Source organism: Triticum urartu, chromosome 5A, assembly GCF_056163025.1.
Source record: "Triticum urartu cultivar PI428250 chromosome 5A, HENAU_Tu73, whole genome shotgun sequence".
In the NCBI taxonomy this organism is placed as follows: Eukaryota; Viridiplantae; Streptophyta; class Magnoliopsida; order Poales; family Poaceae; genus Triticum; species Triticum urartu.
Genome location: NC_141877.1, coordinates 663,752,955 through 663,778,863, shown reverse-complemented (window position 1 = coordinate 663,778,863; position 25,909 = coordinate 663,752,955).

Below are 25,909 nucleotides of genomic sequence, written 5' to 3'. Positions count from 1 at the left end.
TTTGTCGTAGTAGGGCCTGCCGCAGTGTCGTCCAAGTCTTCATTCTCATCAGTGTCGTGCAATGAAGAATATGAGCTGGCCACCAAGGAAGGAACCTTGACCTTCTTGAATTTCTTCGGTGGAGGTGTAGACCAGTCAAAATCTTCCTTGAGACCCATTTTCTTCAGATCTTCTTCACCATACAGATGTGACAGTATTTCCCAGGTGCGACCGAAGAGTTCATGGAGGTAGTAATGGATTTTCTTCACTGCATTGTGTGTAGCAGTCATGTTGTGAAGAAATGAACCAAACTGACGCTTAACCCATTTATGATTTCGATCCACCTTCTGGTGAAGACTAAGCAGAAGCTCATGATCAGTCATCACACGAGGAGCAGTGGCTTGAGGAGTAGACGTGGGTGCATTGGCAGAATCATGTGTGGCAGAGTCATCATTGGTGGAATAAGAGGCAGCTTTGCAAAACTGTGCATCCAATGGACGAATGCCTTCATCTATAACAGCTGGTGCCTTGCCCTTTTCATCAACTGAGGAATATGTCCGCTTGAGGACTTCAATTGGGGGCAAGTAGTTGAGGTGATTCTGAAAATCAACTTTTTAGTTGAGTGAAGATCTTGTCTTGAGGAATCTCATAATCCAAGGTGCATAAGGCTTCAGCTCAAACGGAGATAGTGCAACATTTGCCAGAGTCCTCATGAAGAAATCGTGATAATTGACAGGAATGCCATGAACGATATTGAATACAAGATTGTTCATGATGCCAACAATTTCCTCATCAGATGTGTCGTGGCCTTTGATAGGACTCATTGTCCTCGTAAGAATACGATAGATAGTTCTGGGCACATAGAGTAATTCCTTCACGAGGAATTTGGTTCGTGGGGCCTTACCTGGCTTCAATGGTTTCATCAGAACTTTCATGTAGTGATTTGTAAGCTTAGTTTCACTGTAGATGCAACGAGCTTCTTCAAGGGGAGGACTGAGTGGTAAGGTACGAAGCAATTCAGTAGCTGGTGCTGTGTAGTGAGTGTTCTCAGACATCCAGTCCAGCACCCATGAATTCACATCTTCAGAATCTCCTGTGATGTGCAGCATTGCATAAAATTGAAGAATCAGTTCTTCATTCCAATCACAGATGTCAGAGCAAAAGTTTAGCAGTTCAACATCGTGAAGAACACTGAGGACTAGCACAAAACACGACAGAGATTCCATATCCACGTGAGGAATGTGCTCATGGTAGAAGATTTTCTCTTTGTTGAACATCACTGAGGAATAGAAATTTGCTTGACTAGCAGTCCAGAAACGCCTCTTCCTTATATGAGCAGAATCATATGGGTTGTAGTCTTCGAAGAATACGTGCTCGCCGAAGAAATCATTAGCCTTGAACTTTTGCTTGTGTGATAATGGATCCTTTGGCTTGGGCAGAGGAGTGTCAGTGAGTTGCATCACGACCTCAGGAATCGCAATCTCAGGTTCTTCAGGCTGAGGAATTTCTGGTTCCTCTTCAGTGGCAGTCTGTGTCTTCAGATGTTCAGCAGCAGCAGTTTCTTCAGCACTAGTGTCTGGAATTTCCTCATGTACAGATGAAGTGGGGTGAGTTTCTTCAGAGCCCATTTGAACAGCTTGTGCGGGGGACTGAGGTATTTGCTGCAACGGTGTGAATATTGGAGAGTTTGGATGCTGACTTTCCCAGAATTCATCACTCATCACTGGTGTGGAGCAGCCAACGTCCACATCTTCATCTTCCATTTCTTCAACGCCAGCCTCTTCAGCTATGAACTGAGGCATAGGCGAGGAGATAACAGGTGTTGAAGGGATCACATCCACTTCAATTTCGTCATCAATCTGCTTTGACGAAGCAGCAGAATGATTTTCTTCATCAGATCCGCTAGGGATCTCATATTCTTCACCAAAAGGAACAAGGTCCTTTGATGGCATGGTTGAGATTGGAACAACATCAATGGGATTAGCAAATGAACTGGTCAAAGGCTTCATCTTCTTCGGAGCTGAAGAATCTGAAGTAGCTGATGCTTTCCTTTTCTTCACTACTGCACGCTCTGCAGCCTTGGTCTTCTTCACATCTGATGCAGATGGAAGGATCGGAGTTGGTATTGGCACAGGAGGAGCAGAAGAATCTGGTTGATTTTCTTCAGGCAAAACTGATGCAGTTGCCCAGATTTCTTCAGTTTCTTCAGGCGCACCACAAGAGGATGCCCTGGCAATTTCTTTAGCGGCTGGAATGCAGTCATCAGCCCTGGAACTCACATTTTCTTCAGTAGCCTGATTTTCATCAGCGGTGCTGGCATGTTCTTCAGTCGGCTGAGCAGATGCTTCAGCCCGAGGAATTTCCTGTTGCGTTGGGGCAGCAACATTGGAAGTGAACTGTTTAGTTATCTTTACAAATTTGACTTTAGCTCCTTGCCAATCAGCACAGTAGGCTTTGAAGTCATCGCTGAGGGTTTTGATTTCAGATTGGATTTTTACAAGTTCATCAGTTGCCATAGTGACAACGCTATTCTTCAAAAATTTCTCCTTCTTGTATTGCGCTACCTTGATCTGCCTGGCCTTCTCATATTTCCATTTTTCTTCTTGGATGAAGTGGGTCAGCATGTGACTTTGGCCAGGAGTCAGCTTGAAATCAGGCATGGGAGTGTTGGGGTTCTTGTGCCAAACATCAATGTATTCGAGGATCAACTTGGGATCCAAAAGCAGTGTCACATCTGTTCCCTTGGCTCTAGCGGGCCTGACTTGCCTATCTCTGATGATTTCAGCAAGTTCATCATCATCAGCTTCGTCTTCTTCAGACGACACTTGGAAGGTGACCTTCTTCTTCTGAGGACTAGAGCAAGGACCTCGTCCAGCAGTGGCCTTTGTCTTCAGTAGAGAGGGTCCCGTTCAGGAATTTGGTGCAGTTGAGGAACTAGCTGAAGCTCCTGAGGCAATTGAGACGCCTGTGGTCCTTTGACACATGGCAAGATGCACAGGCGCAGATGACTTTGTCGGAACGGCCGAAGACTTTGGCGGAGGAGCTAAGGACTTTTGAAGAGCAGGAGCAGCATAAGGAATTGGCCGTGAGGGCTTTGAGGATTCTGGCCATGAGGGCATTGCTGAGGAAGTTGGCCGCCTTGAGAGCACTGTTGGTGAAGCACTTTGCTTGCACGCAGGCTTCTTTGACATAGCCTTCTTCGGCTTGACAGCAGAGGCCTCAGCAGAGGCAGCAACACCAGCAGAGTCTTCATTGAATTTCCTCACTGCTTCTCTGGCTTGCTTAGCCAACTTGGCTTGGCGCTTGGCCCATTCATCAGGATAGTCCTCACCGCGCTTGAGGCTGATGGGATCAGCTATTTGGCCAGGTGCCAATGGAGGTCTTGGGCATGGAGGATTGAGTGTGAATTTCTTCATGTACTTGGGAGTAACATACCTGTGCTCCCTCCACTCTCTTGCCGATCTCCTTTCTATCCTCTGTATGCGCACCTTACGCTGATTTTTGTCCTCTTTTCCAAACTTGGCCTCATTAGGAGTGCAGTAATCCTTGTATATGTCATCAGGGATTTCAAACGCTGTGTTGACCTCAGCCCTCTTTCCTCCTTTCTATGACTTTTTACCGTTAGCCATTTTCTTCAGTTGAGGAATTTTAACAATTGAGTTCTCTGAAGAAGTATGCAACTTTTGTTCTAGGAACACTGCAAATGAGTTAAGTTGATGAGAACCTAGTGATTCAGCAGCTGACATGAGTACCTATGAATAGAGTATAGTTGCGAGGAATTTGGAGAGGTCATATGCGTTCTCAGAAGGTTTTGCAAAAATAACAAGTTTGAGGAATTTGACCAGATGAGTATTGAAGAATTTCACTAAGCGTTCTTTGTCTTAGGTTCCAAAGATGTGTAGATAAAAAATCCACACATTTGAGGAATATTGAAGAAAAACATAGCTTAGAGAAATGAATCAAGAACAGATGATATGAGAGGTGTTTTAGTGTGTGAAGATATGAAGAAAAATACCTTTGAAGATTTTGTAGATAATCATCCGAATCAACGAGGGCAGTCAAAGTAACTTTTAATTACCCAAGATGAAGAACACGACGAACAGTGAGGTGGAGAGGTGAAGTTCGTCTGTGTAGATCTTCCACGCCCTAACTCGGCGGAGGAAGACAGCTACGGCGGCGACGGAGTGAAGATTTCCGCGGCCGGCGTGAGTACGGCAGTGACGAGGTCGAGGCAGTGAAGCTCTTCCTCACCGACGACGATGAAGTAACAGCGGCGCTAGGGTTTGAGAAGCTCGAGCTGGAGAGAGGTCGAGTGGAGTAAAAGAAGTGAGGAAGGGGAAGAGGGGTATTTATAGCCACGGTGAAAAAACTGTTCGCCCGAAGAAATTGGACGAACGTGCCCCTGACCCTTCTCATTCACTTGACATGTGTCACCCACGTACTAAGAGGTGGTGATCGTGTGCGATCGTGGGTGAAAGGATAAGTGTATCGTGGGATGCTGAACAGTTTGAGCGGCAAAGCCGAAAATTTAGATAAGATAGGTTTTAAAGTTCCGTTCGCAATTTCTTTAGCTGACAAGGACACATTGAAGATTTTGAACGAGTTTCAAATAGAATGCATATGAAGAATTTGTGAATAGATTAGGTTGAGTATAGGATAGAGGGGGAAAGGGTCCGATCACATTCACTTAGCAGAAAAACCAACTTGAAGAATTAGCAATAAGTGAATGCTGTAGAGGACATAAACTCATATATATATATATAGTAAATGAAGAAAAACAACAGAAACAGTGAAGACAATGCAAAGCTGAAGAATATGTACAACTGAGGAATTTCAACTGTTGGTGGTGGCGTGACCCACCGTATAAGAATGATGATTTCAGACCCCGCATACAATTATCGTAGGGTTATGAGAATCAATTCTTCGTTAATTTCTTCACACTTAGAGTGTTATTCTTCATTGATTGAAGAAAAACGTTTGTTCATGTGTTGCACATCTAAGTCATCAATTTTGCATAAGTGTTAGGATGAGTGTCCTTTTGAAAGAACATTCGAAGATTCTAGGATATTTAGCTCACACCGCAACTTGCTAAATCTCTTCTCATCCAAGGGTTTTGTGAAGATATCGGCTAGCTGTTCTTCAGTCTTCACATGCTCAATAGAAATGTCGCCCTTCAACACATGATCACGAAGAAAATGATGACGAATCTGAATGTGCTTAGTCTTCGAGTGCTGAACTGGGTTGTGAGCAATCTTGATGGCACTCTCATTATCACAGAAGAGAGGCACATTCTTCATGTTGACGCCGTAGTCCTTGAGAGTTTGCTTTATCCATAGCAATTGAGCACAGCAAGAACCAGCGGCAATGTACTCAGCTTCAGCAGTAGATAGTGATACACAGTTCTGTTTCGTCGAGGACCAACAGACCAAAGATTGTCCAAGGAAATGATATGTACCAGATGTTGACTTGCGGTCCACACGATCACCAGCATAGTCAGAGTCAGAATATCCAATGAGATCAAAAGCCGAGCCCTTGGGGTACTTTATTGTTGGTGTGTGACCTAGATATCAAAGAATATGCTTCACAACCTTATGGTGTGATTCCTTCGGTGTAGCTTGAAAGTGGGCACACATGCAAACACTAAGCATTATATCTGGCCTAGATGCACATAAGTACAATAAAGAACCAATCATGGAGCGGTATACCTTATGATCAAAGTCAATACCATTTTCATCAGTGCACAGATGGCCATTTGTGGGCATAGGAATTTTGACGCCTTTGCAATCTTGCATGCCGAATTTCCTTAGTACATCCTTGAGGTATTTCTCCTGAGATATGAATATGCCATTGCATTGTTGACGAATTTGAAGACCTAAGAAGAATTTCAACTCTCCCATCATAGACATTTGATATTCTTCACTCATCATATAGGCAAATTCATTACTATAACGTTGGTCAGTACAGCCAAAGATAATATCATCAACATATATTTGGCACACAAACAATTCACCATCATAAGATTTAGTGAAAAGAGTAGGGTCGAGTGAACCAGGTTTGAAGCCTTACTTCATGAAGAATTCCTTCAAGGTATCATACCATGCCCATGGGGCCTGCTTGAGGCCATAGAGGACCTTGTTGAGTCTGAAGACTTTGTCAGGATACTTTGGATCTTCAAAACCAGGGGTTGAGCAACATATACTTCTTCCTCAAGCTTACCATTGAGGAATGCATTTTTCACATCCATTTGATATAAAGTGATATCATGATGGTTAGCATAAGCAAGTAATATTGGAAATAGTCTCAAGTCTAGCAACAGATGCAAAAGTTTCATCGAAGTCAATTCCTTCAACCTGTGTGTAGCCTTGAGCTACGAGACGTGCCTTATTCCTCACCACAAGGCCATTTTCATCTTGCTTGTTGCGGTAGATCCACTTTGTGCCAATGATATTGTGCTTGCGAGGATCTGGACGTTTGACCAGTTCCCAGACATTGTTGAGATCGAACTGATGTAATTCTTCTTGCATGGCCTGAATCCACTCAGGCTCCAGAAATGCTTCATCTACCTTAGTGGGCTCTGTGATAGAGACAAAGGCATAGTGCCCACAAAAGTTAGATAAATGTGAAGCTTTTGAGCGTGTGAGAGGACCTGGCGCTTTGATGTCATTGATGATCTTTTCAACTTGCACTTCTTTTGCAATGCGAGGATGAGCTGGTTGTTGTTGAGGAATTTGATCACCATTCTCTTCAGCACCATTTTCTTCAGTATTTTCTTCAGGTGCATTAGCTCGACGTTCTTCTTGTTCTGGAATGAATTCTTCAGAAGATTCTTCAGCAGGAATGACATCCTCAGTAGCCTTGAACTTGATAGTTTCCTCAGGTGCTGGTTCATCTATCACAGTAGGTAGGTGCTCTCTTTGCGAGCCATTGTTTCATTGAACCGCACATCTACAGTTTCAACAAACTTGTGAAGAACGTTGTTGAAGACTCTGTAGGTGTGCGAGTCCTTTCCATAACCAAGCATAAAACCTTCATGTGCTTTCGGTGCAAATTTTGAGTTGTGATGAGGATCTCTAATCCAACATTTAGCACCGAAGACTTTGAAATAACTTACATTGGGTTTATTATAAGTGATGAGTTCATAGGCAGTCTTCTTGAAGAATTTGTGAAGATATACTCTGTTGATGATGTGGCTCGCAGTATCAATTTCCTCAATCCAGAACCAACGAGGCGTTTTGTATTCATCAAGCATAGTGTGAGCCATCTCAGCAAGAGTCCTGTTCTTGCGCTCCACGACGCCGTTCTGCTGAGGAGTGTAAGGAGCAGATAACTCATGAGTAATACCAAGTTCATCAAGGTAGTCATCTAGACCAGAATTCTTGAACTCAGTTCCATTGTCACTTCTGATGTGCTTGATTTTCACACCAAAGTTGGTTGAAGCTCTCGAGGAAAATCGTTTGAAGACTTCCTGCACTTCATATTTTTAAGTAACAATGTGTACCCATGTGTATCAAGAGTAATCATCAACAATAACAAAGCCATATTGAGATGCATCATTTGAACAGCAGAATAATGGTTAGGACCGAAGAGATCCATGTGAAGCAATTCAAATGGACGAGTAGTGGTCATGATAGTCTTTGCTGAATGCTTGGCCTTTGTCATCTTCCCAGCTTCACAGGCTCCGCATAGGTGATCCTTGAAGAATTTGACATTCTCGATGCCGATGACATGCTTCTTCTTCGCAAGCGTGTGCAAATTCCTCATGCCTGCATGACCAACTCGTCGATGCCAGAGCCAGCCTTCTGAAGCTTTTGCAAGTAGGCACACGGCTGGTTGTGGTCCTGTAGAGAAATCAACAATATATAGGTCCCCTCTCCTAAAGCCTTTGAAGACTTTGGAATTGTCAGCTTCCATAACCACAAGACAGCGGTACTTTCCAAAGACAACAACCATATCAAGATCAGAAAGCATTGAGACAGACATAAGGTTGTATCCTAAGGACTCAACAAGCATGAATTTGTCCATGTGTCGATCCTTTGTGATCGCAACCTTACCTAGACCCAATACCTGACTTTTTCCTTTGTCGGCAAAGATGATATGCTTCAGATGCGACGGAGATAATGGAGCATCCATCAATAGATTCTTGTCACCAGTCATGTGACTTGTACATCCACTATCGAGGGCCCACTCAGTGGCTTTGGGTTGATCATCCTGCAGATGAATTAGTGCAGCTTACAAACTCATATACTTCATCAGTGAAGAATATGACATCCATTCATCAGATCAATTTCATCAAGCAACAGAACAGATAAAGCAGTATGAGGACGTGAGAAATGAAAGTTCATTTCTTCATGATTAGCCCGCGTCCTATCAGGCACACTCAGGTCTCCAGCAAGTTCTTCAGATGATTACGTACGTCTGGAGACCTGACCCTGCAGAAGAGATTAGTTCTTTTTCTTCACCACCCACATCTGAAGGGGTGGAAAAGAGTTCATCATTCTGCGAGCTCCATTAGAGAAAGCTGGCATAGATGCCAGTCCATTTCGTTTCACATAAGAGGGGTTAGAGTAAGCATAAGAGTAAGCAGAGAAATTCTTCAAGGACTTATGGACATAATGATTTGAAGAATAATGCACATATCCATAATCCTTAGATCTTCCCTGTGAAATAGATGGGTTAGCACGATGATGTTCATATGAGGACTTTGATCCTTTTGAGGAATATGATCCTTGTGAGGAGTTTGGTCCATATGAAGAATTTGATCTGGGGTTCCTATTCTTCACAGGTGGAGTCATGATGACATTCACCTGAAGATTTTCAAGGCATCTTTTGGGAACCCAGATTTTCTTCATAGGAGGACCGTTCCTGCAGTTAGTGCCAACATATCTAGCAAATACTTCACCATTCTGATTTTGGAACAGTTTATAGTTGGAGTCAAATGATTCATCATCAGAACGAGGAGATTCACATGCAAATCCAGATAAGTTAGATGGATCAATTGGAGGTCCCTTTGCAGCAACCCATGTAGATTTGGGGTACTTCTCAGGCTTCCAATATGTACCATCAGCATTAAGTTTCCTCTCAAAGGCAATACCCTCTTTCCTAGGGTTACTGTTGAGGACCTGGCTTTTAAGCACATCACAAAGAGTCTGATGCCCCTTGAGGCTTTTATACATGCCTGTCATGTACAATTCCTTCAGCCCGGCATCATCAGTGATAATAGCAGTGTCCTCAGATGAGGAATTAGTGATAGCATAGGCATGTGAAGAATTTGAAACATTAGCAGCATTTGAACATTCAGGTGAAGAATTAGCAGATTCACGTTCAATGCATTTCAAACAAGGAGGAACAAATTCTTCCTGAGAAGCGCTGATTTGTTGAGCAAGTAATGAATCGCCCTCCTTCTCAAGATCTTCATAACTCACTCTTAGCATCTCAAGGTCTATCTTTCTTTGAAGAAATTCATAAGAAAGCTTCTCATGATCAGATAAGAGAGTGTTATGATGACCTTGAAGATTGTCAAACCTAGTCTGAAGTCTCTGAAGATTTTCAGTCAAGGCTTTAGTATGATCCATTTCTTCACCCAACATATCATCACTTTTGTCTAGCATGTTTTGAACCTTTTCGAGAGCCCTTTGTTGTTTTACATCAATCTTAGCATGTTTAGAATAGCTGGGCTTAAGGTTTTCTTCAGATTCATGCTCACTTGATTCAGAGGAGGTATATTTGAGTACCTTGGCACCCTTTGCCATGAAGCAATAGGTGGGAGCGTAGTCATCATCGCCTTCATCAGCCTTGTTGGTGAGGTCATTTTCTTCTGTGTTGAAGATAGACTTGCTGATGAATGCAGTAGCGAGAGCTAGGCTCACCACTCCGGATTCGGACTCCTCAGATGTCTCCTCTTCCTCATTTTCTTCAGATTCAGCCTCCGAGTCCATTTCATTGCCAATGAATTCCCTAGCCTTCTTGGAGATACTCTTCTTGTGATATGAAGACTTTAAGGATTTTGATGATGAAGATTTTGTGGATTTCTTCTTTTTCTTCGCATCATCAGAACTGTAATCCTTGTATTTCTTCTTCTTTGATTCCTTTTCCCACTGAGGACAATCTTGAATGTAATGTCCAGGTTTCTTGCACTTGTGACAAAGCCTCCTCTTGTAGTCACTGTATGAGGAATCATTGCTCCTTGAGGGTCTTCCAAGGCGCCCACGTCTTGAGAACTTTTGGAACTTCTTCACGAGCAGAGCTAGATCATGGCTTAGTTCTTCAGGATCACCAAGGCTGCTACCAGAGTCTTTATCTTCGGACTCAGATACTGCCTTGGCCTTCAGTGCACGTGATCTGCCATAGCTCAAACCATAGAGATCTCTTTTTTCGGCAAGTTGGAACTCATGAGTATTTAGCCTCTCGAGAATATCAGCGGGATCAAGTGACTTGTAATCAGCACGTTCTTGTATCATCAATGCCAGAGTGTCAAATGAGGAATCAAGCGATCTCAGCAATTTCTTCACCACCTCATGGTCGGTGATGTCAGTGGCACCAAGTGCTTGAAGCTCATTTGAGATGTCAGTGAGGCGATCGAAGGTTTGTTGAACATTTTCATTGTCGAGTCTTTTGAAGCGGTTGAAGAGATAGCGAAGAACATCAACTCGAGAGTCACGCTGTGTTGAGACTCCTTCATTCACCTTGGACAGTCTATCCCAGATAAGCTTAGCAGTTTCCAAAGCACTCACTCTTCCATACTGTCCTTTGCTCAGATGGCCACATATGATATTCTTTGCTTGAGAATCGAGTTGATTGAATCTCTTCACATCAGCAGCATTCAGAGAAGGTGTGACAGAGAGAACACCATTTTCCACAACATACTAGAAATCGTTATCAATTGCCTCAAGATGCATTCGCATCTAATTCTTCTAGTAGGGGTAGTCCATCCCATCAAAGGTAGGACACCCAACAGAGACCTTGATCATACCTGCGGTCAACATAACTAAAACTCCAGGCGGTTAAACCAAAATCACACAGAACAAGGGAGTACCTCGCTCTGATACCAATTGAAAGTGCGTTATATCGACTAGAGGGGGGGGTGAATAGGCGATTTTTATGAAATTCTTCACTGAGGAATTTGCCGATGAGGAAATTCCTTAGCGAAGACCTACTAGCAGCGGAATAGATACTCAAAATTAAACATAATAGAATACAAGCATAGTCATCATGATGAAATGAAGACAGGCACAGAGTACAGGAAGTGTAAGCACAGGATAACACAGGATGAAGACAAACAGACTGAAGAAAATTGAACTGAGGAAATTGAGAAGGTCTTCAGTCAAAGTCTTCAAACAAAGATATGAACAAACACACAACACAATTATGAGGAAATGAAAGAGTTGAGGGAATAGAACTAGTAAGCTTGGTGAAGACAATGATTTGGTAGACCAGTTCCAACTGCTGTCTCAGTTGTACGTCTGGTTGGAGCGGCTGAGTATTTAAACTCGAGGACACACAGTCCCGGACACCCAGTCCTGAACACGCAGCTCTGGACACCAAGTTCTCACCATATTCTCCTTGAACTAAGGTCACACAGACCTCGTCCAATCACTCGTGGTAAGTCTTCAGGTGACTTCTGAACCTTCACAAACTTGGTCACTCGGCGATCCACAATTCCTCTTGGATGCTCTAGATCATGACGCCTAACCGTCTGGAAGAAGCACAATCTTCAAAGGTAGCAAGCGTCGGATCCACGCAGGATCAATCTCTTAAGTGATGCTCAATCACTTGGGGTTCGTAGGTGTTTGGGTTTGGGTTTTTCCTCACTTGATGATTTTCTCTCAAAGTCCTCGGAGGACGGGTTGCTCTCAAATGACAAGTGTCAGTTTCTCTCGGAGCAGCCAACCAGCTAGTGGTTGTAGGGGGCGGCTATTTATAGCGTAGGGAGAAGCCCGACATGATAAGACATAAATGCCCTTCAATGATATGACCGTTAGCTGGATAGATATTTTGGGACAGCTGGCGCATAGCACAGCAATGGTCGGAATTTTGAGTAGCAAAATCCTCAGGGCTATCATGTTCCTCACTGTGTAGGAAATCCGCACTAGCGAATTCCTAACTCCTCAGTCAGAAAAAATTCCTCAGAGACCAGAAGAACTTCGTCTCTGTCACTAAAGAATATGACTGGACTGTATGAGATTTCCAAAGGCTTCACTCGAAGGGATTGGTAGGTGTAGGATTTTGAGTTGAGCATCACATGGAAATTTTTCCTTAGTGTTTCCGCGACCCCCTTTAACAGTACGGTGTTTCCTATGACTCAAGAAAGAGAAAATGAAACTATGAAAACAAAAGTCTTCACGTTTCATGTTCCTCGAATGAATACCAAGTCTTCAAGGTCACACCAATTTCTTCACTTCCAAAGTCTTCAGAAAGTCTTCAGAAATCCAAAGTCTTCAGTCGAAGAACATCATTTTTAGGGGTCGACTTTCTCTATAAATATCAAACTCTTCATAGACTTATAGACCTGTGTACACTCACAAACGCATTAGTCCCTTAACCTATAAGTCTTCAATACACCAAAATCACTAAGGGGCACTAGATGCACTTACAATATATGGCTGGTGGAGTCTCTACAGTTATCATTTGCATAATGCTAATTTTTTCGTACTACAAAGGAATATATTTTATTTAACTAACAAGTTGGTTGAAAATTATTGAGAAGGTTCCTCCAACTCAATCCCAAAATAATAATTATGAGCCAACAAGCTAATTGAGTAGAGTGACGAGATCAATCCAATATTTCAAGTACTAGATACTCAAAAATGTCCATAACCGGGGACACGACTAACCATGATTACTTTATACACTCTGCAACGGTTTGCGCACCTTTTTCCACAAGACTCGATCGCCTCCGTTGGATTTTCTCGCACTACATGATGTTTGGGAAACAGATGACCGAGACACAATCTTTCAGAAGCATTAACTCTTTACTCTGGGTAGACAGTACCACCTAAATCCCCTACATCTGCTAGCCTACCACTGAAAGAGGTCACACAACTTACTCAACTATGCCAGAGCCCATAATGGCTTGTGGCTGCACACAGAAGTTTCTAGCATGAATAATCTTATGATCCCTTTGAGCCTGGGTGGCAAACCATAGGATGATCACACGGATTCTTCGGGGTATACTAGGAAAACACTGGATTGCTCCAGGTGCCCGCAACCAATCCACCTAGATGTGTATTAAAGTAGCCACCTTAAGTTTAACCATTAATTAATAATAACTCTCACATTTGACATGGATCACTCAAACCAAACCACATCTATGAGCATAGCATAGCAGTATAAGAATAACGTAGAACTCCCAGGGTTTGAATAAACGTCAATAGGTTCCTACCTCATCAACTACTTCCCAATTACCCGCATGTTGTCAAATCCTACTCATGCAATGATTGAGGGTTGAAACTAATGCATAAAAACTGGGTAATAAGGGATATGATCAAAGTGTTACTTGCCTTACTGATGATCGGAAAACCCTAGTGATTCGTAGTAGCAAGCCTCGCACTCCGGAAACTCTATCGTGAACAAGCAATAGCATACATAAGCACTCAAGCATAAGATGCAAATGTAAAACCCAAAAGAAAAGATCCAAACTGAAAGTTCAAGTGAAGAGCTTCGATTTGCAAAAAGAAGCAATCAAATCGGAGCTACGAAACTCAAACTATGATCAAAAGAAGTTCAAAATCAAATCTGCTTGAAACCAAATTTAAAATTTTAAAAATCATGTTCAAGTTGATTATCTGGAAAGAGGGGAACAATACGAAGATTTTGGCGTTGGTTTCACTGGATTTGGACAAACGAGCAAAAAGTAGCGGAGGTTTGAAGTTCATGGACTATTCTGCAATAAAAGTTATTATGGATAGGTCCCTCGCCGAAAATAAAACTTAAAAGAAAAATCTATCGAGAATGAACGTTCGCTAACAGATTCTAACGAACGAAAACCGTTCGTTAAAACGATCTAACTAGCGAACATTTACTAATTAGACTAAAAAAATGAAAAAATCGATTCAAAATAAACCAAAAAAACCAAACGGTTTTTACACCATTGAAGCGGAGAAAACCGACGGCGGGATGCGGCGGGCGGCGTCGAGATCTGGCTGCTCTGGCGATGGGGCGACGGCGGCGGTGCGGGGAGGCAGCGCGAGGCGGCGGCGGCGGCTTCCGACGGGGCTCTGGCGATGGCGGGGCGGGGTGAGGAGAGAGAGGTCGGGAGCGGCATTTATAGGAGGGGCGAGTCCGGCTTGCAGGAGGGGCAAGCGGGGCGGCGGCGGCTCCGTCCCGGAGTCCGGCGTGTGTCCGGCGCGAGCATGGGGACAAGGGGCGACGCACTGGGCCGGCCCAGGAACTTTTTCTAGAAAAATAATAAATTTCGCCGCGTACAAAAATCCTAATAAAAAATATAAAATAAATTCTAAAAAATTCCAGAAACAATTTTCACCATCCAAACCTAATATTTAGGACAAGATGAACATTTTTATGGATAAAAATGCAATTTTAAAAAATGCATGTTTTTCTCTAATTCAAATAAAATGCAAATACAATAATAATTTGATTTTAAAAATTTATTCACCAATATTTCTCTTTTGTTGAAGAAGTCATATTATCTTCTCTCATTTATTTTTATTGTTGGAAATAATTGGAGAGAAAATATTAAAATCAAATTGATCCTCCTTTCAAATTTGAAGATAAATTCAAATATGAAAATCTGTGAAACCTCCAACTCTGTCCTTGTGTCCTTGAGTTCCTTAAGATTTATAGGATCACAACCAAATGCAAATTAAAAATATGATATGCATATGATGATCTATGTATAACATCCAAATTGAAAATTGGGATGTTACAAACCTACCCCCCTTAAGATGAATCTCGCCCTTGAGATTCGGGTTGGTTAGAAAATAGGTGTGGGTGGTCTTTCCGTAGGTATTCCTCTCGCTCCGAGGTGGCTTCCTCCTCGGTATGGTGGCTCCACTGAACTTTGCAAAACTTGATAACCTTGCAGCGTGTAACTCGGCTGGCAAACTCGAGAATCTTGACGGGTTTCTCCTCGTAGGTTAGGTCACTCTCCAACTGAATTGCTTTCAGGGGCACCATATCTCTTAAAGGAATATCGGACATCTCGGCATGGCACTTCTTCAACTGGGAAACGTGAAATACATCATGAACTCCTGACAAACCTTCGGGTAATTCCAACTTGTAGGCCACTTCTCCAATACGTTCCAAAACTCGATATGGTCCTATAGATCTTGCGGCTAACTTTCCTTTAACACCAAATCGTTTGACTCCTCGAAGTGGTGACACACGAAGATATGTTTTGTCTCCGATTTCGTAGGCTACCTCCTTGAGTTTTGAATCAACATAACTTTTCTCCCTAGACTGAGCTACCTTCAGTCTATCCCGAATAAACTTAACCTTCTCTTCAGACTCCTTGATTAAATCTGGTCCAAACAATTGATGGTCTCCAACTTCATCCCACATCAACGGTGTCCTGCACATTCTTCCATACAAGGCTTCAAAAGGGGCCATCTTCAAACTAGCTTGGTAGCTGTTGTTGTAAGAGAAATCCGTGTAAGGCAAATTATCATTCCAACTAGATCCATGATAACCCACAAGTATAGGGGATCGCAACAGTTTTCGAGGGTAGAGTATTCAACCCAAATTTATTGATTTGACACAAGGGAAGCCAAAGAATATTCTCAAGTATTAGCAGCTGAGTTGTTAATTCAACCACACCTGGAAACTTAATATCTGCAGCAAAGTATTTAGTAGCAAAGTATTATGATAATAGCGGTAACGGTAGCAAAAGTAATAGTTTTGGTATAATAGTGATTGTAACAGTAGCAACGGAAAAGTAAATAAGCAAAGAACAATACGTGAAAAGCTCATAGGCAATGGATCAGTGATGGATAATTATGTCGGATGCGATTCCTCATGCAATAGATATAACATAGGGTGATACAGAACTAGGTCCAGTTCATCAATGTAATGTAGGCATGTATTCCGAATATAGTCATACATGCTTATGGAAAAGAACTTGCGTGACATCTTTTGTCCTACCCTCCCGTGGCAGCGGGGTCCTATTGGAAACTAAGGGATATTAAGGTCTCCTTTTAATAGAGTACCGGACCAAAGCATTAACACATAGTGAATACATGAACTCCTCAAACTACGGTCATCACCGGTAAGTATCCCGCTTATTGTCACTTCGGGGTTAACGGATCATAACACATAATAGGTGACTATGGACTTGCAAGATAGGATCAAGAACTCACATATATTCATGAACACATAATAGGTTCAGATCTGAAATCATGGCACTCGGGCCCTAGTGACAAGCATTAAGCATAGAAAAGTCATAGCAACAGCAATCTCAGAACATAATGGATACTAGGGATCAAACCCTAACAAAACTAACACGATTACATGATAAATCTCATCCAACCCATCACCGTCCAGCAAGCATACGATGGAATTACTCACGCACGACGGTGAGCATCATGAAATTGGTGATGGAGGAAGGTTGATGATGACGATGGCAACGGATTCCCCTCTCCGGAGCCCCGAACGGACTCCAGATCAGCCCTCCCGAGAGAGTTTAGGGTTTGACGGCGGCTCCGTATCATAAAACGTGATGAATCCTACTCTCTGATTTTTTTCTCCCCGAAAGTGAATATATGGAGTTGGAGTTGACATCGGTGGAGCGTCAGGGTCCCCACTAGGCAGGGGGCGCACCCAGGGGGTAGGCGCGCCCCCACCCTCATGGACAGGGTGTGGGCCGCCTGACGTGGATTCTTTCGCCAGTATTTTTTATATATTCCAAAAATAATCTCTTATGATTTTTAGGTCTGTGTTAGTTCCATTCAAATGATGCAAGTTAGGGTCCAAAACAAGGGCAAAAGTGTTTGGAACAGTAGATACGTTAGAGACGTATCAACTGCCCCAAGCTTAAACCTTTTCTTGTCCTCAAGCAATTCAGTTCATAAACTGAAAGTGATAACGAAAAACTTTTACAAAATCTGTTTGCTCTTGTTGTTGCAAATACGTAAAGCCAACATTCAAGTTTTCAGCAAAGATTATGAAGTAACCATATTCACAATAGCATTTAGGTCTCATGTTTACTCATATCAATGGCATAATCAACTAGCGAGCAATAATAATAAATCTCGAATGACAACACTTTCTGAAAATAGTCATAATATGATATAACAAGATGGTATCTCGCTAGCCCTTTCTGAGACCGTAAAACATAAATGCAGAGCACCCCTGAAGACCAAGGGCTGACTGGAAATTGCAATTCATGGTAAAAGAGATCCAGTCAAGTCATAATCGATGTAGACTAATAATAATAAATGCAAATGACAGTGGTGCTCTCCAACTGGTGCTCTTTAATAAGATGATGATGACTCAACATAAAAGTAAATAGATAGGCCCTTCGCAGAGGGAAGTAGGGATTTGTAGAGGTGCCAGAGCTCGATTTTGAAATAGAGATGAATAATATTTTGAGAGGTATACTTTCATTATCAACATAACAACCGAGAGATCTCGATATCTTCCATGCTACGAACATTATAGGTGGTTCCCAAGCAGAATGGTAAAGTTTATACTCCCCCACCACCAACAAGCATCAATCCATGGCTTTCCCGAAACAGTGGGTGCCTCCAACTAACAACAATCCTGGGGGAGTTTTGTTTGCAAGTATTTTGATTTGATTTGAGCATGGGACTGGGCATCCCGGTGACCAACCATTTTCTCGTGATTGAGGAGCGGAGTCCACTCCTCTTGGGAATAACCCACCTAGCATGGAAGATACATACATCCCTAGTTGATACATGAGCTATTCGAGCATACAAAACAGAATTTTTATTTGAAGGTTTAGAGTTTGGCACATAAAAATTTACTTGGAACGGCAGGTAGATACCGTATATAGGAAGGTATAGTGGACTCATGTGGAATAACTTTGGGGGTTATGGAGTTGGATGCACAAGCAGTATTCCCGCTTAGTACAAGTGAAGGCTAGAAAGAGACTGGGAAGCGACCAACTAGAGAGCGACAACAGTCATAAACCTGCATTAAAATTAATCAACACTGAATGCAAGCATGAGTAGTATATAATTCACCATGAACATAAATATCGTGGAGGCTATGTTGATTTTGTTTCAACTACATGCGTGAACATGTGCCAGGTCAAGCCACTCGAATGGTTCAAAGGAGGATACCACCCCATCATACCACATCACAACCATTTTAATAGCATGTTGGCACACAAGGTAAACCATGATAAACTCCTAGCAAATTAAGCATGGCATGAGCAACTATAATCTCTAATTGTCATTACAAGCATGTTTCATTCATAATAAGCTGAATCAGGAACAATGAGCTAATCATATTTACAAAAACAAGAGAGGTTGAGTTCATACCAGCTTTTCTCATCTTAGTCAGTTCATCATATATCGTCATTATTGCCTTTCACTTGCACATCCGAATAGTGTGGATAATAATAATAGTGCACGTGCATTGGACTAAGCTGGAATCTACAAGCATTCAATACATGGGAGAAGATAAGGTAATATGGTCTCTTCGTTAGATAAACAATAATGCATAAGAGAGCCACTCAACATTTTCATTATGGTCTTCTCCTCTCGACCCCCAAGGAAAAGAAAGAAAACAAAACTATCTACACGGGATAGCTCCCAACAAGCAAAAGAAGAACGAGAAATCGTTTTGGGTTTTCTTTTTAATTACTACTACTACAGGCATGGAAAGTAAACTAGCTAAAAGCTACAACTAATTTTTTTTGTTTTTTCTCAAGGTTTTTCAAACACACAAGAAGAAAGCTTAAAAAGAAAATAAACTAGCATGGATGATACAATGAAAAAGTATGAGCACCGACAACTAGCATGAGCGTGTGAACATGAATGTAATGTCGGTGAGAAATACGTAATCCCCCAACCTTAGGCTTTTGGCCTGGGTTGGTCTATGCCCATGGATCAAGACTGCCCTCTCCGGTGTACTGACGAGGGTCTTCGGGGTGCCACTGGTTGGCGGTCTCCTCCGGATCGCACTGATAAACAGACTTACGGTGAGGATCAGATAGTGGCTCCGGCTCTAGAGCTGATGTCAGGCTCTGGTATGCCTGAATGGCCTCCGGCAAAACAACGTACGTGCCTGAAAATATGTTGAACAAAGAAGGAGTTGGCAAGGTAACAGCCTCAAAGTGTTTATTACCAAATATCAGTCTATAGTTATGCATCTTCTTCTTATGCTTAACAATAAAATCATGTGCTACCATGCTCTTATAATCTAGAAAAATATGAGGCAGCAACTTTTCCTCTTTCTCATAGTGCCTAATAGGTATGTTAAAGTGTGCAGCAAGGCGTGAGGCAAAGATGCCTCCTAAGATGGGACCCTTTGTATGGTTCAGATTTAACCGTTTAGCAACAATAGCGCCTAAATTGAAAGTGGTATCACGAAACAAAGCACGATGCAAAATAACAATATGAGGAGTACTAAGATTTCCACAGTTCCCGCGACCAATTAATCATCTACTAGCAAATATTGCAAAGTAACGTAGAACATGAAAATGTATGTTAGTGATTCTTGCATCGGAAACTTTCCCCGTTTCCCCTACAGCATTTGTATCAATAAATCCCTCCACATCATTACGATGTGGTTCCTCTATGCTGCCCTCAATGGGTATCCTACAAACCCGGCAAAAAACATAAAGTGACATCTCCTTATGCTCATCATATAAATAAAATTCCACCGAAGGTGCTGATCTCCTAGCATGGAAATGAAAGTTTTGCACAAAAATATTGGTGAGTAAGAGATACTGTTCATGCTGGTCATGGAGGAAGTCGGCGAGGCTTGCATTCTCAGCCAAATAATAAAATTCTTCATAAATCTCGGCTTCTCTCAAGAACTCATCACAAGGCCATTCACATGGCCGAACCTCCGCAGTACGAGGGAGATTATACTTGGGCTTCTTATTTTCTTCACTTTGCTTATCCTTACAGCTTTGGCTCGATGAGCCCCTCAAAAATCTCTTCATCTTTTTCTGAAAATTTCTGAAATTTTTAGTAACTTAAAATAAAAGTGAACCAAACTCAACAAAATTGATAGCATCTACTCCTACATGTGCCTAGAGGCTATATCATGCATTAAAACTACTTTTGACCACATAACTTTGACATGCAAGCTCAAGAACAGGGTAACCTAAGCAGCAAAAATTTGCAATAAATAAAGCACTAGAACAAAAACTAATTGGACCATTGGAGGAGTCACATACCGAAGAACAATCCCCCAAAGCAGTTTTGTGAATGGAGCTTTGAGAAAGCAGATCGAAAATGACAGCAAGATGAGCTAGAACTCGGGATTGAGCTGGTGGGTGATTTTTTCTGGAGCAAGATGAAGGGTGTGGGTGCAAGGATAAGTGGAGGGGACCCACATGGGGTCCACGAGGCAGGGGGCACGCCCTCCACCCTCGTGGGCACATGGTGGGTCCCCCTAGTGTGTTCTCAGTGCCAATAATTCTTAAATATTCTGGAAAAATTCAAATTTCATTTTTAGGGCATTTGGAGAACTTTTATTTTAGGGGTATTTTTTATTGCAAGGATAATTCAGAAAACATATAAAAATATTATTTTTAACTTTATTTAATATAAATAACAGAAAGTAAAAATCGGGTACAGAAAGTTGTGCTTTCTAACTTCATCCATCTCATGCTCATCAAAAGGAATCCACTAACAAGGTTAATCAAGTCTTGTTAACAAACTCATTCCGAATCGCATGAAACCAGAGAAATTTCGAATGTCACTAGATTACCTCAACGGGGATATGCACGTCCCCAACAATAAGAATATCATATTTCTTCTTGATAGTAGGAAGAGGAAATTCAAAACCTCCAATAGTAATTGTTGACATTTTTCCAATAGAATTGATACTGTGGACTTGAGGTTGTTTCCTCGAAAAGTGTATCGTATGCTCATCACCATTAACATGAAAAGTGACATTTCCTTTGTTGAAATCAATAACGGCCCCTGCAGTATTCATAAAGGTCTACCAAGGATAATCGACATACTATCGTCCTCGGGAATATCAAGAATAACAAAGTCCGTTAAAATGGTAACGTTTGCAACCACAACAGGCACATCCTCACAAATACCGATAGGTATAACTGTTGATTTATCAGCCATTTGCAAAGATATTTCAGTAGGTGTCAACTTATTCAAATCGAGTCTACGATATAAAGAGAGATGCATAACACTAACACCTCCTCCAAGATCACATAAAGCAGTTTTAACATAGTTTCTTTTAATGGAGCATGGTATAGTTGGTACTCCTGGATCTCCAAGTTTCTTTGCTATTCCACCCTTAAAAGTATAATTAGCAAGCATGGTGCAAATTTCAGCTTCCGATATATTTCTTTTATTAGTAACAAAATCCTTCATGTATTTAGCATAAGGGTTCATTTTAAGCATATCAGTCAAACGCATACACACAAAGATAGGTCTAATCATTTCAGCAAAGCGCTCAAAATCCTCATCATCCTTTTTCTTGGATGGTTTAGGAGGAAAGGGCATGGGTTTCTGAACACATGGTTCTCTTTCTTTACCGTGCTTCCTAGCAAAAAAGTCTCTCTTATCATAACGTTTGATTCTTTGATTGTGGTTTATCAAGATCAACAGCAGGTTCAATCTCTACATCATTGTCATTGCTAGGTTGAGCATCAACATGAACATCATCATTAACATTATCACTAGGTTCGCGTTCATTACCAGATTGTGTTTCAGCATCAGAAATAGAAATATCATTGGGATTCTTAGGTGTGTCAACAACAGGTTCACTAGAGGCATGCAAAGTCCTATGATTTTTCTTTTTCTTCTTCTTAGAAGAACTAGGTGCATCAATATTAGCTCTTTGAGAATCTTGCTCTATTATCCTAGGGTGGCCCTCAGGATACAAAGGTTCCTAAGTCATTTTACCCCCACTAGTCATGACTCTAACAACACTATCGTTCTTCTTATTATTTAATTCATTGAGCAAATCATACTGAGCTTTAAGTACTTGTTCTACTTGAGTGGTAACCATAGAAGAATGTTTACTAATAAGTTTAAGTTCACCCTTAACTCTAGACATATAATCACTCAAGTTTTCAAGCATACCAGCATTGCGTTTCAATTGTCTACCAACATAAGCATTGAAGTTTTCTTGTTTAACAATAAAATTATCAAACTCATATAAGCATTGGCTAGCAGACTTATTACGAGGAATATCACCTTCATCAAATCTATAGAGAGAATTTCCCTTTACTACCTATGTTGGGTTATCAAGACCATGTATTTCTTCAATAGGTGGTAAATTCTTAACATCTTCAGTTTAATACCTTTTTCTTTCATAGATTTCTTTGTCTCTTGCGTATCTTCAGGACTGAGAAATAGAATACCCCATTTCTTAGGAATTGTCTAAGGAGTTGGTTCAGGAAGTGTCCAATCATTTTCATTACTCAACATATTATTCAATAGCAATTCAGCTTGATCAACAATTCTTTCCCTGAAAACACAACCAGCACAACTATGCATGTAGTCTCTGGAAGCATCGGCTAGTCCATTATAAAAGATATCAAGTTTTTCATTTTTCTTGAGAGGATGATCAGGCAAAGCATTAAGTAATTGGAGAAGCCTCCCCAAGCTTGTGGGAGACTCTCTTCTTCAATTTTCACAAAATTATATATTTCCCTTAAAGCAGTTTGTTTCTTATGAGCGGGGAAATATTTAGCAGAGAAGTAATAAATCATATCCTAGGGACTACGCACAAAACCAAGATCAAGAGAATTATACCATGTTTTAGCATCACCCTTTTATGAGAATGGAAACAACTTAAGGATAAAGTAATAGCGAGTTTTCTCATCATGAGTAAACAAGGTGGTTATATCATTTAATTTAGTAAGATGTGCCACAACAGTTTCAGATTCACAGCCATAATAATGATCAGATTCAACCAATGTAATTAACTCAGGATCGACAGAGAAATCATAATCCTTATCGGATATAAAGATAGGTGAAGTAGCAAAAGCAGGGTCATATTTCATTCAAGCATTCAAAGATTTTTCTTTAAGCTTAGCTAATACTTATTTAATATCAGATCTATCATTGCAAGCAAAGAAGTCTCTAGTAGTTTCTTCGTCCATAACATAACCCTCGGGCACAACAGGCAATTCATATCTAGGGGGAGAATCTTCATCATCACTTTCATCAATATTATCAGTTTCAATAATTTCATTCTCTCTAACCCTAGCAAGTTGTTCATCAAGAAATTCACCTAATCACACAATATTATCAAGCATAGAAGTACTTTCATCATAATTATCATGCAAAGTAGAAGTGGCATCATCAATAACATGTGACATATCAGAATGAATAGCAGGTGTAGGTGTCGCAAGTTTACTCAATACATAAGTAAATCAAGTGCAAAGCTAGACGACAGTTCCTTACCTCCCCTCGTAGTTGAGGGAAAAATCTTGGTTCTTTGATCTTTCAAGTTCTTCATAGTGACCAGCAGATATAAATCCCAAGTGACGCAAAGAATAGACTATGCTCCCCGGCAATGGCGCCAGAAAATAGTCTTGATAACCCACAAGTATAGGGGATCACAACAGTTTTCGAGGGTAGAGTATTCAACCCAAATTTATTGATTCGACACAAGGGGAGCCAAATAATATTCTCAAGTATTAGTACTTGAGTTCTCAATTCAACCACACCTGGAAACTTAATATCTGCAGAAAATTATTTAGTAGCAAATTATTATGATATAGCGGTAGCGGTAACAAAAGTAATACTTTTGGTTTTATAGTGATTGTAACAGTAGCAACGGAAAAGTAAATAAGCGAAGAACAATATGTGAAAAGCTCATAGGCAATGGATCAGTGATGTATAATTATGTCCGATGCGATTCCTCATGCAATAGTTATAACATAGCGTGATAAAGAACTAGCTCCAGTTCATTAATGTAATGTAGGCATGTATTCCGAATATAGTCATACATACTTATGGAAACGAACTAGCATGACATCTTTTGTCCTACCCTCCCGTGGCAGCGGGGTCCTATTGGAAACTAAGGGATATTAAGGCATCCTTTTAATAGAGTACCGGACCAAAGCATTAACACATAGTGAATACATGAACTCCTCAAACTACGATCGTCACCGATAAGTATACCGATTATTGTCAGTTCGGGGTTAACATATCATAACACATAATAGGTGACTATAGACTTGCTAGATAGGATCAAGAACTCACATATATTCATGAAAACATAATTGGTTCAAATCTGAAATCATGGCACTCGGGCCCTAGTGACAAGCATTAAGTGTAGCAAAGTCATAGTGATACGTCTCCGTCGTATCTACTTTTCCAAACACTTTTGCCCTTGTTTTGGACTCTAACTTGTATGATTTGAATGGAACTAACCCGGACTGACGCTGTTTTCAGCAGAATTACCATGGTGTTGTTTTATGTGCAGAAAACAAATATTCTCGGAATGACCTGTAACTCCACGGAACGTCTTAGAAAAAACAATAAAAAATCCTCACCAAAGATGAAGACTAGGGGGCCCACACCCTTCTCACGAGGGTGGGGGGCGCCCCCCAAGGGCGCGCCCCCTACCTCGTGGGCCCTCTGTTGTGTCTCTGACTCAAACTCCACCTCCATATATTGAGTTTCGATGAGAAAAAAACCAGAGAGAAGAAATCATCGCGTTTTATGATACAGAGCCACCGCCAAGCCCTAAAACCTCGCCAGAGGGCTGATCTGGAGTCCGTTCGGGGCTCTGGAGAGGGGAATTCATCGCCGTCGTCATCATCAACCATCCTCCATCACCAATTTCATGATGCTCACCGCCGTGCGTGAGTAATTGCATCGTAGGCTTGCTGGACGGTGATGGGTTGGATGAGATTTATCATGTAATCGAGTTAGTTTTATTAGGGTTTGATCCCTAGTATCCATTATGTTCTGAGATTGATGTTGCTATGACTTTGCTATGCTTAATGCTTGTCACTAGGGCCCGAGTGCCATGATTTCAGATCTGAACCTATTATGTTTTCATGAATATATGTGAGTTCTTGATCCTATCTTGCAAGTCTATAGTCATCTACTATGTGTTATGATCCGGCAACCCCGAAGTGACAATAATCGGGACCACTCCCGGTGATTACCATAGTTTGAGGAGTTCATGTATTCACTATATGCTAATGCTTTGTTCCGGTTCTCTATTAAAAGGAGGCCTTAATATCCCTTAGTTTCCAATAGGACCCCGCTGCCATGGGAGGGTAAGACAAAAGATGTTATGCAAGTTCTTTTCCATAAGCACGTATGACTATATACGGAATACATGCTACATTACATTGATGAATTGGAGCTAGTTCTGTGTCACCCTATGTTATGACTGTTACACGATGAACCGCATCCGGCATAATTATCCACCACTGATCCGGTGCCTACGAGTTTTCCATATACTGGTTCTCGCTTATTTACTTTTCCGCTGCTACTGTTACAATCACTACAAAATACCAAAAACATTACTTTTGCTGTCTTTACTTTTGTTGCTGCTACCACTACTATCATATTACTTTGCTACTAAACACTTTGCTGTAGATACTAAGTTTCCAAGTGTGGTTGAATTGACAACTCAGCTGCTAATACTTGAGAATATTCTTTGGCTCCCCTTGTGTCGAATCAACAAATTTGGGTTGAATACTCTACCCTTGAAAGCTGTTACGATCCCCTATACTTGTGGGTTATCACATAGCAACATAAATCTCAGAACATAATGGATACTAGGGATCAAACCCTAACAAAACTAACTCGATTACATGAAATTACTCAGGCATGATGGAATT